General features: G+C 42.6%; 1 pseudogene; it reads left to right on the top strand.

The window, feature by feature from the left end:
* The first annotated feature begins 5,783 nt into the window (after window positions 1–5,783).
* Window positions 5,784–5,901, top strand: LOC126459497 (5S ribosomal RNA; annotated as a pseudogene).
* The last annotated feature ends 6,906 nt before the right edge of the window (window positions 5,902–12,807 follow it).

Raw genomic sequence — 12,807 nt, 5'->3', positions numbered from 1 at the left:
TTTAGTCATATCACCTACTTTACTCCTGCACTGCAGAAAGATTAGCTAGGTGTATGAAGTTCTGTGGTAAGTTAATACCATAATTAAGAAGATATCCACTTTTCGTTTTTTTTCTTAATCTTGAGTGCTTCATTGCTTCAGTTCTAACTAGTGAACATTATGAATATCATTCTGTGATGAAGAATATATACATCGGCTATACTTTAACGCACCTCTGCCACAATATGTAACCCAGTAAGTCTGAATAATTTTTTGTATTCTTAACGAGCTATTATTGTACCTATATGAATACAAAACAGTCTTAATACTTACTGGGTTACATATTGTAGCAGGGATGCCTTAAAATATAGCCGAAAGAATAAAACATCACTTTCATAATAATTAAAACAATCACAACATGGCTGTTGTCATTTGGTATTTCCACACCAATGTACAGCTAGCGCAGTGCTTGGGGTAAGGAAAGCATCTGGCACTAGTAGCACGCGCAAGGAGGGTGCGCGACACTGAATGAACATTATCATAATAATCTTGCTTAAAACCTTAAAATTAAAATTATGAGGTTAAAACTAGATCTTATTTTAAGACCAACATTGTATTACCTTCGCTAATCACATTTGGATTAAAATAAATTGACACAATAATTTAAGAGTGGCTGAGATGGTCAGTGACCAGTTCGCGACATGCTTCGAAATTCTGTTGAAAAGAACATTAATCTTAGAAAGCAGATCCTGGAAGCTCGACGAAACATAATAAAAGCTGTAGCTTCAGCTCTGTTGGGAGAAACATTTAAAACTGATTGTCAACCATGAGGCCGCTGATTTCAGCATGTAAATGTGGGTTTCCAATCCAAGACAAAAACAACTACTTTCACTGCCGCTGTGGCTGCTATTTACGATGATGATAATGGTGGTGTGGTGATCCCTGGTAGCAGCAACGTTAAGGAAGAATCTGTAGCTGATTATGAGAAAGATGGTGTCTCCTACTCAAGAATAAGATGAACTAAGGTACAAAAGAAAAATAGAGGAAAAACAGTCAGCTTGTTACCAGCTTCATATTTCAATAAACTGAAAAAACTCTTGACACTGTGTGTGGTATCGGGTTTGACTCACCAGGTGGCTGGATGACTGGTAACACACCAGTGGACATTGTTGAAAATGTTTTAGTTACTCACAGCGTAACGTATCCCGGAACTGTAGAACAGTATCCTAAACATTACGCAACTCGTAATCTTCACAGTTATCAAATTAACTAATGCTTTTAAATAATATTACACTGCCTACAGGCTCGTAAATGCATACAGAGGCTGCAAGTATATTGTACCATAAAGCCTCTGATTAGGATACTTCAGTATCCAGAACAATATGCTGCTGGACAATATTCAGTCACAAACGTGGAAGACAATCTAGGTTCATCAGAGTGACAACGCCAGTGATAGCGATGAAAATGATTATAAGGTGGTAACTAGAAAACCAGTACGTGCAGGGACGGGAATGTCTAATGAACCGTGAGAAAAAAATAAAATTTAAGATGAAGATTGGAAATGTTATTCTGACAAGTTACATGTTGACTACATCCTTTGGAATAATACAGATTAACTGGTGGAACGTTTAGTGTCTTACTTTCATCAAAAGCAGCTGGTAACAATTCATATGATAATGAAATTACTTCAATTGAAGAAGAGCTTCATGAAGCTGCTGCTATTGGTCCGTAGGAAACGGATTACACGTGTTTCGTTAAATATTTATATCTCTGTTTATTCCCGACATTGTTCGTAAATCTTATTTCAACAAACATGTCGTACTATATTCTTAACTGTCTTTCTAGCTGCAGTAAACAAGTATGAGAGGCTACCTCCTCAAAAATAAGTTGTACGTTGCTTTTTGTGTGTGTGTGTGTGTGTGTGTGTGTGTGTGTGCGCACGCCAAAATTTAAAAGAAATTAACTTGGATGCGACACAGACCCACATATTTATAAATTGTGTTATATTTTGCCTATAGGAAACATAAAGGTAGGAATTGATGCAGTCGACATGGAAAGCACAAATTGGATACACAGACACCACGACGCGAGGGTAAGTGAGCAGACATGTATCCCGAGTAATGAAAGTATATACTAAAGAGACTAAGGCCTCTAATAGCAATATACCCTGACAAGACTACCGAAGCTTGTTGAAATAGATGGCTCGCAGGGTCTAACCTTGTCAGTAAGTCTTGCGTAGCTTCGTCACCATTTCTATGCTAATGAAGCTGTTATGTTGTTAATGACTCATTAAAAAACCTCATATGTAGAATAACTTGTATTTTTGTGAGTTTGTATGCCAGTAAGCGTACTTTGGAAGTAGTTCCGTTATGACTGCTTTTCAAGACATGCGAACTTACACTAGGTTTTTAGAAGTGTGCAGCGGTAGAATTCTGTCAGCAACAGCCCACAACCTAAGCCCCTGTCATAACTAGTGCTCGGTAAGCGTGGTAGATGCTTCCACGTACCCACGTTGCATATGTGCTTTTTATGCTCTACATATTTCAGCGTGATGCACGACGGCTTTGGCTGCCATTGGGGTTCGATGAGAAACTCAACGCTTTCGGCGTTAGTAAGCTAAAGCGCAGTCTGACCAGCAGTTCTTATTCCAGTCTTCTCTATCTCTTCTGGTAGACTGGAAGAAGGCCCAGGTCTCAGCAATCTATAAAAAGCGTAGAAAATCGGATGCACATAATTACCGGTCAATTTCACTGACGTCGATTTGTTGTAGAATCATGGAACGTATTTTGTGTTGAGACATCGTGACCTTTCTAGCCTCTAAGAGGCTCATCTGCATAAACCAGCATGGTTTTAGGAAACAGCGGTCATGTCATGCGAGACACAGCTGGGCCTCTTTGTGCATGATATACTACGGGCTCTAGATACCGGCCCCCAGGTTGATGCCATATTTCTCGACTTTCTGAAGGCGTTCGACTCAGTTCTGCACTGTCGCTTGCTCCAAAAAGTGCTCGCTTGCGGTCTATCGGATGACATATGCGGTAGGATAGAAAGTTTCCTAACTGACAGAGAGCAGTATGTCGTCCTGAATGGGAAGACTTCAGGAGAAACAAGCGTAACATCAGGTGTGCCCCAGGGCAGCGTAATAGGTCCGCTGCTATTTACGATTTACATAAACGATCTGGTTGATGGTATTGATAGCGGCATTAGACTGTTTGCTGATGACGCTTTAGTCTACAGGATAGTAGTATGACACGAAAGTTGTGAACAAATCAACGAGGATTTTCAGAAAATAAATGCGTGGTGTAATGACTGACAGTTATCTCTCAATATTAGTTAGTGTAACCTACTGCGTATAACTAGGCGAAAATCCCCAATAATGTACGAGTACAAAATAAATGCCCAGTCTCTGGAAGCGGTAACATCCGTCAAGTATCTGGGTGTGACTATTCGAAATGATCTCAAATGGAATGATCAGATTACACAAATAACGGGCAAGGCGAACTGTAGATTGCGGTTTATTGGTAGAATCCTGAAGCGATACAGTCCTTCAACAAAGGAAATTGCTTACAATACGTTAGTTCTTCCAGTTTTAGTATATTGTTCGTATGTAAGGGACCTACCAGTTGGATCTGATTCAGGAGACTGAGAAGGTCCAAAGAAGAGCGGCAAGATTCGTGACTGGTAGATTTAGCAATCGCGAGAGCGTTACAAATCTCACTGAAAATTTGAAGTGGGACACACTTGCAAATAGACGACGCGCTAAACGGAAGGGGCTGCTCACCAGATTCGGAAATCCGATCTTCGCCGAGGATGTAGAGCATATATTATTACCACCAAATTTCAAATCGTGCAATGACCACCATTCAAATATAAGGGAAATTAGAGCTCGTACTGAGGCGTTCAGACAGTCGTTTTTCCGTCGCGCGTTCCGCGAGTGGAACAGAGGGGGGAAAATATGATTTTGGCGTGAATTATGCCCTGCGCCACACGCCGCTTGGTGGCTAGCGGAGTATATAAGTAGATATGTAGTCTTACACGGTAAGCGTCCAAACAGAAAAACTGAACAACACTGTTATCTGGCTCTGAGCACTATGCGACTTAACTTCTGAGGTCATCAGTCGCCTAGAACTTAGAACTAATTAAACCTAAGGACATCACACACATCCATGCCCGAGGCAGGACTCGAACCTGCGACCGTAGCGGTCACGCGGTTCCAGACTGAAGCGCCTTTAACCGCACGGCCACACCGGCCGGCAACACTGTTATCTCTTTCGGAGGTGACCTGCATTTCCCTTTGATTCTTCCAGAGAATGTCAATATGGTATCGATTTCTCCTACAGTAGTTTCCTGTGGTCGTTCTACTTCAGGTCATTCTCGATGCATACTTCTAGAGATTTGCCATTGCTTCTCTCTTCATAGACTGACCTAAATCAGTATAGCTGAACAATAATGTATCTTTCTGGCTGTTTAATAGGTTACATTAACTGATATTGAGAGCCCATGTTGCAAGCATGGTTCTTATGCAGGTGTTCGTTTCATTTTCCTGTAATGTTCTGGCTTTGCAACTTTCGTATAAACAACAGCATGGTGCGCGAACTTCATCACATTGTTTGCGGTGTTATTTAGATAAGTAGACCAGACAAAAATCATCCACCTAATATCGTGTAACACCACTTCTAACTTTGATAATCTACATCTACATACATACTCCGCAAACTATGCAAACCACTGTATGGCTTATGGCAGAAGGTACCTTCACCACTACAAGTCATTTCCTTTCCTGTGCCTCTGGCAAATAGATTGAAGGAAAAAGGACTGACTATAAGTACCTGTACGAGACGCAGTTTCTCTTATCTTCGTGGTCCTTACGCGAAATGTGCGGTGGCAGCAGTATTGTTCTGTAGTCACCTACAAACGTCGGTTCTCTAAATTTTCTCAACATTATTCCGCGAAAAGAGTCTCGTCTCCGCTGGAGGAACTCCTACTTGAGTTCACGAAGCACCACGTCAGCGCCCGTGAAGTGTAAACTTGTGGTGTAGGATAGTGAACCATTGGGTCATAGCAACGTTTTTCATAGGCGGAAAACAGAATGCGCACAAGTATCGCAGCCTCCTGACATGTTGATGCTAGAAGACGTTCCTCTGAAGACTAGGAGGAAACTGTGGTACCAAAATGATGACTGTCCAACCAACATTGTAAGAAGTACTACAGCATGTCTTCACGAATTGTTTCCAATTCTTTGGACTGGACACAGAAGTTATGTACCTTGGCTGGCCCGTTCCCTAGATTTGACCGCCGCAGACATTTTGTGAGGAAAGCTGAGAGACGCTATCTACAACGACCTACCAACAACACCCGATTATATGCAGCCTGCTGGGACATATTCAGTGAAACGTTAGGATGTATGTAACGGCCATTCCATAACAGATTGGAAGCGTGTGAGGTAATGTGCTAGTTGTGGGGCCCTGGAAATATTCTAAGTAAGGAGTTGGCGTGGCCGCGCTGGGGCCTTTCGCTGGGCCGTGGCTCATTGGCAGGCACGTGGAGCCGAACGTTAGCCAGGGTCCAGGGACCACGTGGCTGGGAATTCCGTACTGACGCTGTGTCGATGAAGGAGACATGCCGGGAGTGCCAAAGATGGCGGACTTGGTGAACCATTAATGGCAGACATTTCACAGTTCGTACAGAAATTAATAGTAGCCAGATGAATCGTGATACCTCAACAAGAAACATGTACATTATCATTATTTGCACGACGATTCTGATGGTGTGAATAGATTTTCAATATCTTTATTAATTTAAAGGGCAACGGCCTTGCCGTAGTGGATACACCGGTTCCCGTCAGATCACCGAAGTTAAGCGCTGTCGGGCGTGGCCGGCACTTGGATGGGTGACCATCCGGGCAGCCATGCGATGTTGCCCTTTTTCGGGGTGCACTCAGCCTCGTGGTGCCAACTGAAGAGCTACTCGACCGAATAGTAGCGGCTCCGGTCAAAGAAAACCATCATAACGACCGTGAGAGCGGAGTGCTGACTACACGCCCCTCCTATCCGCATCCTCAGCTGAGGGTGACACGGAGGTCGGATGGTCCCGATGGGCCACTTGTGGCCTGAAGACGGAGTGCTTTTATTAGTTTAAAGTTTAGTATCTGACTGTAAATTATACAAGTAACACCCAGCAACGGATTTCCAAACTCTAAACGGTTCATCCGATTTTGTCGATCGACATGCCTTTAGAAAGCTATTGGTGTAAATGTAAATTGGTATGAATTACAGGCATGTAACTTGAATAGTATATGAGTTATTGGAGGTCAAAGTGGCCGATTACTATCGATCGCGACAGGCCATAAGTACTCCATAGTAACACGAAAAACGGTAGCAGCAAGATAATAAATATATTTATTGATCTATGTCTTTGTTTACACCCGAAATATGTTATTTATGAAGATATTGCTCAATTATTTACTGTGTTTTAGAAAGCACATAGACGTTGGGCTACTGGCCTAATTTTGCTTGCTATTCGTTTGATACATGTCTATTTAATTTGTTTATGTTTTTAATTATGTGTGTTAGAGCGTGTTTATGGTCCGGCGTAGAAATATTTATTTAATTTCAGGATATTTAAATGTAAATCCAGAATTTTGAAAGTGTTTCATTATGTTTGTGACTGTACATTGGCTTGAACACATGGTGGGAGCGCTCTAGCCAATCACAGCGCTCGTGCATGGGGAAACTGGATGGAAGTGGGGGGAGAGCATCGTTTCAGGAGTGGACAAGGGAGTGCTTAACAGGGCAGCCTGAGGAGGACAACAGGACACAGAGAGTCGCACGGGACGCAACGGACGCACGGTCGTGGCAGAGACTTGGAGAGTGTGGAGAGGTTGGCACGTGGATGCGGCAGATAGAAATACTTGGTAGTGCCGACTTGTGCACTTGTGAGATTTCTGTGGCTTCTGCAGTGAAGACGTAGTGTGCGTTTAGAAGTGAATATCTCGCGAGCTGTGTTGTTGTTCATAACTAATTATGTGCATTAGGAATCTATTGTTTCCCTGTTATTCAACTTACGTATATTTCATTTAATTGCTGGACCATTGACACCAATAAGTGTTTTGTAGAAATATATCACATTCTCAAAAGTACTTCTACTATTGTACTCATCATTTAAAGCCGTTAACATAGTACCTGCAGCTTTTCTTTAACTGCAAAATTTCTGCATTCGCAATTGCCGAGTGATAGGAACCTTCGACCATTCGATTCATGTGTATTTTCTTATTGTATACTGTAGACTCAGCAGTATTTGGCTTGTAATGAGGCAACTACGTATCCCAGCCCCTAGACAACTAAAACCAGCCAAAACTTTTAATACGTCAACATTGAGTCAGTGGGAACGTAGTTGAGGGCCACCACCACCTCATCACATTTATTATTTGAAAGCCCACAAGCATTTATTACTGCTGCCAGGTGGTCATTTTGAACACAATCTGGGATGGTCAATTTTCTCGTTACTGGTCAGAATCCACACAACTAGTGCATGCACTTGTAATGTTTTTTAGTTTGTGCTACCATAGGCATTGTACAAGTGTCATAGAGGGAACTTTTCAAAATACCATATCTCGTAAACGACTCACACTAGAGTCCTGCAACAAACACAACTGACATTCTAATTTACCGCACTTTTTCGTTTATTAAATGTAGACTGGCAATTGCAAGGAAAGCGTTTCTGAAGAAGAGAAATTTGTTAACATAGAGTATAGATTTAAGTGTCAGGAAGTCGTTTCTGAAAGTATTTGTACGGAGTGTAGCCATGTATGGAAGTGAAATATGGACAATAAATAGTTTGGACAAGAAGAGAATAGAAGCTTTCGAAATGTAGTGCTACAGAAGAATGTTGAAGATTAGGTGGGTAGATAACGTAACTAATGAGGAGGTATTGAATAGGATTGGGGAGAAGAGAAGTTTGTGGCACAACTTGACTAGAAGAAGGGATCGGTTGGTAGGACATGTCCTGAGGCATCAAGGGATCACAAATTTACCATTGGAGGGCAGCGTGGAGGGTAAAAATCGTAGAGGGAGAGCAAGTGATGAATACACTAAGGAGATTCAGAAGGATGTAGGTTGCAGTAGGTACTGGGAGATGAAGGAGCTTGCACAGGATAGATTAGCATGGAGAGCTGCATCAAACCAGTCTCAGGACTGAAGACCACAACAACAACAACAACAAAAACAATGTCAAAAATATACTTCCTAAGTATTATTACAATCTGTTGATTGGCTAACACTGCGAGCACCTGACTACCAATCCATTCCGCGGAAACCGCACATCAATGTCACTTTCCATTTCGGCGATATTTGCGGTGCAAGTCTTTGTGATTCAGCCTGTATAATGGACGGCACTGTGTCAAGCAGTACACTACCAATGCTGCAACCGAACGTTATGGAATTGTTTTTCGTACTCACCAGCACTGACTTAGTTTTTTCTATTGCCATTCGTCACACAAACTAGAAAGTTTGTCTATCTTGTACCTTCCTAAAATCACTCAACGACGACATCATCGCGTATACGACAGCGTCATCAGCAAACAGCCGCAGGTTACCGTGCCCCCTGTCCGTCAGATCTTTTATGTACAGTATATCTGGAATAAGAGCGATCCAAATCACTTCCTTTGGGCAGTCCTGACGATTCCTTTCTCTCTGATGAACACTCGCGTCGCGAGCAACTTACTAGATTCTGTTATTTACGAAGTCTTCGAACCCCTCAGATGTCGTACGTTCGTACCATCGTTAACACTTTGCAGTGGGGCAGCGTGTCAAACGCTTTCCGGAAATCTATTAGGTCTACAACTTTGCTTCCGCCGTTTTGCAGTAGACAGCTTTAGTGGAAAGTAGTGGCGCAAGTCGTGGGTCGTAAGTGTCATACAGTAAGCTTAGGCATTTGAGAACATAACGCCATCAAAATATTAGTCGACTTTTGATTGCATTCTCAGCTGAACATGTCAACTTACGAGCCCAATTCTCCGCATCTGCGGGAGGTTTTAATTTTCCGCTTAGATATGAAGAAATCTGCGGCTGAGGCTCAAAAAAGCTGGGTAACAGCTATAATGAGACGCCTGTTAGTTACAGAACTTTGCAGAAAATGGTTTCCATGCTTCAAGAACGGTGACTGTGACGTTGAAGACCGGCGTGGTTGTGAAAAAGAGAAAGCTTTCGATGCTACTACAACCGATGGGAACAATCACAGGAGATCGTTATCGAAAGCAATTGATGTGTTTGAGCCGATCACTGGAAGACAAACGGCCACAATACAGCGATAGAGATGAGAAGGTGATTTTGCAACATCACAGTGCTCGACCCCATGTCGCAAAACCCGCTTAAAAGTACCTGGAAGCGTTGAAATGGGAAGTCTTGCCCCACACGCAGTATTCTTCAGACATAGTTCCCTTTGATTACCAACTTCTTAGTTCAATGGCACACGACCTGGCTGCCCAGCGCTTCCTGTCATTAGAACAATTGCAAAATTGGATCTATGCATGGATCTTGCCCAAAGGCGCCCAGTTCTTCCTCCGCGGGATTCGTATGCTTCCCGAAAGATGGGTGAAAGTAGTGGCCAGCTATGGCCAATACTTTGAAACGTAAATTTTTTGTAAGATTCTCACAATAAAGCCTCGAACTTCGAGAAAAAAGGGCGGAAGCAAAGTTGTAGCCCTAGTAGGAATACGGAAACTACCTATTGCCCGTCATCCATGGTTAGCAGGACATCATGTGATAAAAGGGCAAATTGAGTTTTGCAAGAGGGATGCTTCCCAAATCCGTGCTGGTTTATGGACAGAAGTTCTGTCACAACGAAATTTGTTACATTTGGACTCAGAATATGTTCAAGAATTCTGCAGCAAACCGATGTTACGGACACTGGTCTGTAGTTTTGCTGTTTCTTTTTCCCTTCTTATGTACAAGAGTCACCCGCATTTTTTCCAGTCTCTTGGGACTTCGCGACAAATGCAAAATTAGTATGGGGCTCATGACGTAGAGTTCTCTTTGTAAAATCTATCTGGGATTACATCTGGACCTGGCGACTTACTTATTTCAAGTCTTTCAGTGAATGATTTCTTAAAAACGAGGTTTAAATGGCTTCAGTTTGGTGACGAAGAGAGTCCATAAGTTTCACTGACTGTGTCATATCCAGCAGGAACTTCTGAGTGATGTTTAAAGCTCTTACAGCAGCGCCTGCCACGACGTGCCAAACTTCATGCGAGCCGCGGCGGTGATTCTCAGCTTTGCTTGTTCCTTCTCGGAAGTACCCGGTACAGCGCGAAAATTCATTTAGCATTGCGATGCGGCGTTTTTTGGTCTCTACAACTCTCTGAGTTCGGCAGAATCGTGGTATGAAGGACATTCACAGAGATCTAGTGGTTGTTTGCAAGAAAAAGGGTAGTTTAGCGTTCTATTGTGGCAATCCTTTAAGCAGAATGGGAATGACAAAAAAAAAGGAATGAGAATTCTCAGTTCGCATAATCAACAGATACTGCATATTTGCTAAAGAAATCAGTGGCACGAATAGTAAAATTTCTGAAGGTGCACACATTATTCCATTGTCAGTTGGAACCGTTTACATTGAAACTGAACGAAGAGTATGGATACCTCATGTATAACTGGAAAGCCGGTTTGTTAAATCAAGGAGCATGACTACAACGAGTTTTCAATTTAACACTCGCTATTATTGAATGGATTGTAGACTTCCAACTGTAAGTGGACTTGACTGCGCACTGCCAGCAGTAAGACGCTGCAAGGTAACTTCTTTCTGATTTGATGAAAGAATTACGAGGATAGTTTTATAAAGATTTTGAGGACAGTGTCAATCTTACGCCAGTTTCCGTGTTGTCTTCGAGACCGTTGCCCGTTTCAGTTGAAAGCGCCACTGTGCATGTGCTTATCGCAACTGATTGACCTGCAAGGTTCAAATGGTTCAAATGGCTCTGAGCACTATGGCACTTAACTTCTGAGGTCATCAGTCCCCTAGAACTTAGAAATACTTAAACCCAACTAACCTAAGGACATCACACACATCCATGCCCGAGGCAGGATTCGAACCTGCGACCTGCAACTCTAGTTTTAATGACAAACCTTTTTATGTTAAAATTGTTCAGGATATCTAAATTGCTTTTCGCAAATAGAGTTTCTAAGTCTCCATAATGAAGTTGCAAAGTCCTACGATATTTCGATCGACATATTTCTGTGAAACAACTTTTTGCGATTTTGAAACATATTAAGTCACGATTACGTGGCAACGTGAGTGCGAAACTCTGTGAAACTGTCTGCATCTGTCAGTATGGCGACGGTCTGTATCAGATAAAAATTATATCTTCAGTGCGTCAAAACTAATATAATAGTAGTGAAAATTTGTTGTTTTTTGTGACCTATGTTGTTGAGAAATGTGAAATATAAAACCAAATATTATGCAGTCCGACTGCACTGCCATTTCAATGAGGCGCGTTCGCAGTTTTCCCCTCCTCCTCCTCCTCCTCGTACTAAGACAGCGTGGCGTGGCATGGCGTGGAATGGAGGTGAGGGAAATGTGAAGCGAGGCTCTGTGCTTTGTCTTGGCACTCGAGCCCGAGCACAGACCGCGAGCCGAAATCTTGACTGCCTTGTCTTAGAGCTACTGTTCTGCTGCGATGTTGACTGCTACGTTTCCGCTGTTGTTCCAACAGTTATACAGTTGAGACTCGGTTATTTAGTGGGTTAATCGATGTCGATGGGATGCCAGTGTGTTCTTCGAACAAGGAGCCTATACGTACAGCCTTGTGGACATGGCAGTCATCATCTTGGAAGATGGGGATGTCCTCAGCATACTCCTCATAGAGGTGTTAAAGAAATGGTAGTACATTGTAACCCAGAACGTTGGTTCATGTTCACTGTAACCCGAATGAATGGCTCCAAGTCATGAAACGAAAAACACTCCAGACCAGTGAAGACCCTTCACACATTGCGACTTAAACACCTCATTAGGTCGTCAGTGCAATCGAGGCCCTTCCTCATCTGGAAACAGGTAAAATTGCAGTTCGTCGGACCACATTACATGCCTCTATTGAGCTACTGTCTATTTCCTGTGCTGTTTGGTCCTTGGAAGTTGGGCAGTTTTATGTGGAGCATTGAGCAATTTGAGATGTACGCGAGACCAAATGTTCATTGCATGTATTTTTTTTTCTTCTTTAGTCATCTGTCTTCTGACTGGTTTAATGCGCCCCCCACCCCGGCACGAATTACTCTCCTGCGCCAACCTCTTCATCTCGGAGTAGCACTTGCAAACTTGCAACCTACGTCCTCAATTATTTCCTGGATATAGTCCAATCTCTGTCTTCCTATACAGCCTTTACCCTCTAGAGCTCCCTCTAATACCATGTAAGTTATTCCCTGCTGTCTTAATAGATGTTCTGCCATCTTATCCCTTCTTCTTGTCAGTGTTTTTCATACATTCCTTTTCTCGCCGATTCTGCAGAGAACCCTCCCCCCCCCCCCCCCCCCAACAGTCCTATGAATTTTCAACATTCTTCTGTAGCACCACATCTCAAATGCTTCTATTCTGTTCTCCTTCTGTTTTCCCATGGCTCAGGTTCGCTACCGTACAATGCTGTGCTTCAAACGTACATTCTCAGAAGTTTCTTTCTCAAATTAAGGTCTATGTTTGACACTTGTAGACTTCACTTTGGCAGGAATGCCCTTGTTGTGAGAGCTAGTGAGCTTTTTACGTCCTTCTTGCTCCGTCCATCATGGGTTATTTTGCCTTAACTTCATCTACTTCGTGATCACCAGTCCAAATGTTAAATTTTTCGCT

Source organism: Schistocerca serialis, chromosome 2 (assembly GCF_023864345.2).
Source record: "Schistocerca serialis cubense isolate TAMUIC-IGC-003099 chromosome 2, iqSchSeri2.2, whole genome shotgun sequence".
In the NCBI taxonomy this organism is placed as follows: domain Eukaryota; kingdom Metazoa; phylum Arthropoda; class Insecta; order Orthoptera; family Acrididae; genus Schistocerca; species Schistocerca serialis.
This window is presented reverse-complemented; position numbering and strand designations above follow the sequence as displayed.